Genomic DNA, 5,175 nt, shown 5'->3' with positions numbered 1-5,175 from the left:
ACACTGAGGTACAGAGGGACTAATGAACTTGACTCCCAGATCTGGCAGCTGGTAAGTAGTGAAGCTGCCATGATGACCTTGAGCAGTCTGGCTTGGGAGCACACACTTACCCACTGGGTCTCCTTAAGTGTTTGTTGAATGACTGAATGATGGCTTTCAACAGAGCTGGAATCAGAATAGCATGGGAGGTGAAGAAATGCAGAATTCATTGTAGGTGCTGGTTGAGTTATCAATGGAATGTTGAGGCTGGGCAGGGTCCTCCATCCTGCAATTCTGGGATAGGGCGAGACAATCAGGGGTTTGATGGACTGAACACCCTGATTCCCATTGTTTGGGAAGAGGATGTGTGATGGAAAAGAACTGTATCACTGGTCCCTAGAACAGCACAAAGGCCACAAACAGCAGAGGGAAGAGAGAGGAAGCCAGGAGAGCTTTCCTTGGGCTCTGGAGCTTAAGACTGATGCTGAAGCCTCAGAGACAGAATTGAGTGGGGAACACAGATACCTCCTTTCCCAGGCAGCTGGGCCTGCCCTGCCATGATATCTGACATCTGGAATGGGAGATGGCAGCATCTGGTATGGCATAAGGGTGACGCTGGCTCCCCTTCCATTTGCCTTGGCAGCTGCTTGGATTAATCCTTTCTCAACACACCTGCCTGCCTGTGCTGACATTGTTTCATCCAGAATAACATGTGATTATCTTTCTTATCATGATGGGGTTGGCCAAGCAGTCTAAGCATTGCTGGGCATCCACCCTGTGTCCAGCCCTGGGCTGAGCAGGATGACCTTGCTGAGAGCCTTTCAAACAAAACAATGAAACCAATTCTACTATTCCCATTTTTACAGATAGGGAAAACTACACTTTAGAGGCTCTCTAACTAATACAAAGCAAAGTCTGGACTCTAGCCAGGCACATCACAGTTATACCAAGCCACTTCCTGGAGCAGGGATAGGAGCTGGTTGAGCATGTCCTTTGGTGCCACACTGACTGGGGTCTATTCTGGCTTGGGTGACCAACTGTCCTAGTTAGCCTGAGACTGAAGGGTCTCAGCTTTTAGTACAAAAAGTGGGACAGTCCTGAGAAACTTTCTAGCTCCTGGCTGAATTGGGCAACCTAACCTTTTTGTACCTCAGTTTCCTGATCTGCACCGTGAGGATAATGATAGTGTTTCCAGTGTGTGTAAAGTATTTTAGAACAGTGTTTGACTTATAGGAAGTCTATGGGTTAGCTAGCTTCACTGATTTTGTTATTGCGGTTACAGTTACCAGTTCAAAAATTTAGAAGCAGTTTGAATACTGTTGTTAAAAGCTCAGACTTTGCAAAAAGGCAGATCTAGTGTACTCCCTGCTCCTCCCTTGGCTGGCTGTGTGGCCTTGATCTTGTTGCCCAATGGCTTGGCTCTGCCATTGGATGAGGCCAATGGTCTTGGCCAGATGGTGCAGGTAAAGCCTTGGGCATAGTGCCTGGCACAGGTGAGGCCTCTGTGCATAGTGGTAGCTTGGATATTGCCAGTTGCCTCTCGTGAAAGCTTTCACGTTCTCCTTCCCCTTCTATCTCTTGCTTTGCTCCATCATTCTTTCAGGCCTCGATGCTAAGTCATCAAGGGAAGCTGAAAGGATGATCCCAGTCTTGAGTTGCACTTGTTTCTCCCAAACAGAAAGGATTTCAAGAATCCCACCCCAAGCCCTTGCCTGTGTGCAACTCCAGGCTCCTTTGACGGGGGCAGGGTTCATCTAGTTCATATTGCTCTGCTCTGGATGAGTCGAGGTTCATGTGCCTTGTGGCTGAGGGACCAGTTGGCTTCCTCTTGTCTATTTGAAAAAGGGGTTAGGGCACTAAATTCTAGGAAAGGCAAGACCAACAAGCAAAGATTAAGTTAATTTCCTATTTCTGGCTAAATGAAAATGAACTTCCTCTATGGTTAGGAGTTGAGTCTCTTTGAGGTGGTGTGTCTTACAGGGACTGGTCAAATTTTCCATTCATTTACTCATTCACTCATTCATTCATTCATTCATTCATTCATCCTATTCACTATTACCCACTGCATGTCTAGCCCTGCCTAGGCTTTAAAAATGAAGTAGATGATGCCAATTAGGCCTCACCATAATATGTATACCTATTTCTCTAAAGAAATTACAATTTTTAAAACACCTTAAATGTCCCAGTTTATAAGGATGAAAAGATAAAGTAATCAAATGTCTTGCAATATTTGATCTATAAATTAGTTATAGAAACCATATTTTAAATTTCTTACTATGTGGCTGGGTGCAGTGGCTCACATCAGTAATCCCAGCGCTTTGGTAGGCCAAGGCAGGTGGATCGCTTGAGCCCAAGAGTTCAAGACCAGCCTGACCAGCATGGTGAAACCCCATCTCTACTAAAAACACAAAAGTTAGCCAGGCATGATGATGGGTGTCTGTAATCCCAGCTACTCAGGAGTTTGAGGCACAAGAATCACTTGAACCCAAGAGGCGAAGGCTGCAGTGAGCCAAGATTGCGCCATTACACTCCAGCCTGGGTAACAGAGCGAGACTCAGTTTCCAATAAACAAACAAACAAAAAAATAGATTACTTAGTACGTAACATAACACATTAATTTAGAAATATCACTTCTTCACCATCCCCCACCCCCGTCATGTTTCAAAATACTGCCCCTTAGAATTCTTCCCCTGCATCTTCACACTGGCGTCTTTTTCACCACTGGGGATGCCTTTCCACCTAGTAGGCCCCAATGGATCCCCTTCATGTCCATCTGTGTTGTTAGTAACACAGCCCTTTTCTCATCTCAGCATGATACCATCATGAGAGATTTTATTCTAGCCCACAAGAATCCACTCATGTATTCACTTCAAGTTATGATAGATTTGTTTTATTTGTCCTGTAGATTTATGTTTGCTGGGCCTCATCTACAAGGGCTTACTAACAACAATTTCTAACACTTTCTCTTGGTAGATCATATTCTTGTGGCTATCTACTAAATCTGTGTTAATATTTTTGCCTCCCTCTCTCTTTGTAAGTGATTCTATCAAGTGACTTACAAGTTTCCACAAGTGACATTGACTTAGGTCCTTTCAGACTGACATGTTGTACAGAATAAGGAATTGGAGTGTACTACCCTCTACAGACTCTATATGTAATATGAAAGCCTTTTTAAGGGTTGCAGGGTGCAGATGATAGTAACAAATGGTATGTGGTATGCCTTGATAGATTGGTTGGGCAGACAGGCTTCGATATCATCATCACTGTCATCGTTATCATTAGCAGTCACCATAGCAACAGTAAACTCAGCAATGCAAAAGCAATAAGGACTGTTTCATTCATGTTGCTGGAATATAATTTTTTTTTTTTTTTTGAGACGGAGTTTCGCTCTTGTTACCCAGGCTGGAGTGCAATGGCGCGATCTCGGCTCACCGCAACCTCCGCCTCCCGGGTTCAGGCAATTCTCCTGCCTCAGCCTCCTGAGTAGCTGGGATTACAGGCACGCGCCACCATGCCCAGCTAATTTTTTGTATTTTTAGTAGAGACGGGGTTTCACCATGTTGGCCAGGATGGTCTCAATCTCTTGACCTCGTGATCCACCTGCCTCGGCCTCCCAAAGTGCTGGGATTACAGGCTTGAGCCACCGCGCCCAGCCGGAATATAATTTTTAAGGAAAAAAAAAGAAATGTCAGGTAGAATCTCTTCCAAAGTTAAGGTTTGCCCTGGAAAGGCCACTTGGGAAGTTTCTAAACTCCAGAACACTTACGTGAGATTACAGGAAATTGGGGTTCTTTTTGCTTTCCCCAAGTGTTCAGCACAGACTGTAATGTTCTAAGGGCTTAGGGGTTTGGAAGCCTAAATCCAGGATCAGCCAATGTAGTGGAACTAGTCTCATTTAAAGGCAACCATAGGATGGGCTCTGTGCTGATACCATTGCATGAAAGATGTCATTTCCTGCCCCAGGCCCTTGGGAACAAGTAACTCATCCTCTTGTTTAAATTGCAGAGTGCCGGGAGTTGTGGCTAACACCAGTAATCCCAGTACTTTGGGAGGCCCGAGGTCGGAGAATCACTCAAAGCCAGAAGTTCGAGACTAGTCTGGGCCACAAAACGAGACCCTGTCTTTACAAAAAACTTTAAAAATTAGCCAGATGTGGTGGCTAATTTTTTCGGTTTTTTGTAAAGACAGGGTAGTCCCTATAAGCCCAGTTACTTAGGAGGTGGAGGTGGAAGGATCACTTGCGCCCACGAGTTCGAGTCTGCAGTGAGCCGTGATCATGCTACTGCACTGCACTCCAGCTTGGTGACAGTGGGAGGTCCAGTATCTCTAATAAATAAATAAATAAATAAATAGTAGGGAACAGACTCAGAGAGGTGAGGACTTAGCCCAACATCACACAGCTTTCTAGGGCCTCCTTCCATCCGCGGGGCATCCCCAGATCTTATCCCTTGTTCTTCTCCTTCTCTGGTTATTCTCAAACAAAACACATGGTTCTTTTTATAGTGGAACTCACATTTTGTCTTCATGTGCCTGAAAACCAAATAAAACCCTCATCTCATGTCTGTCTTTCCCAGCCAGTCTCTACGCTGTGCCAGGGAAGGGTCTTTGTCTGTCTTGCTCGCTGTGTCCAGCATCTGGCATGAGGCCCGGCACACAGCAGATGCTTAATAAGCAGCGTCTATGCTGTGAAGTAAATATTGGATGTCTGTTTCTACCGCAGGCTCCAGTTCAATAGTGGAATCTCAGGGGTGATGGTTCTCCTCTGGAGTTACAAGACTGGGTTCATGAAGTCCTTACTTGCATGACAGTGAGAATGGTTCCCTGATGCCGTCACCACTGTCAAAATGATGATGATGATGATGATGATGATGATGATGACATTCCAGCTCTGGGAGAGAGAGAACCCTTTAGCTCCCTGACAGCTATACTGAGGCCAAGCCAGATAAATGTCCTCTTTTTCTTTTATTCTCAATAAGTTGACTTCCTCAGCTGTTGAATCTCAAACGGAGAGTCTCAATTTGAGAGGGGTTGAATGGACACAAAGGCTTTCACATGGAAGGCAGTTCTAGAGCCTGGTGTGTCTCCTCTCATGCTCCTGGTTCAGCATTCTCCGTCAAATGTTAGAGGGAGGGGCAAGGAGGCCTGAGGAAAAAATGTATTATTCTCAAGTAAATACAAGAGCAGAGAAAAAAGAAT

Source organism: Sapajus apella, unplaced genomic scaffold, assembly GCF_009761245.1.
Source record: "Sapajus apella isolate SASKATOON/1434 unplaced genomic scaffold, GSC_monkey_1.0 scaffold2, whole genome shotgun sequence".
Lineage (NCBI taxonomy): Eukaryota > Metazoa > Chordata > Mammalia > Primates > Cebidae > Sapajus > Sapajus apella.
This window is presented reverse-complemented; position numbering follows the sequence as displayed.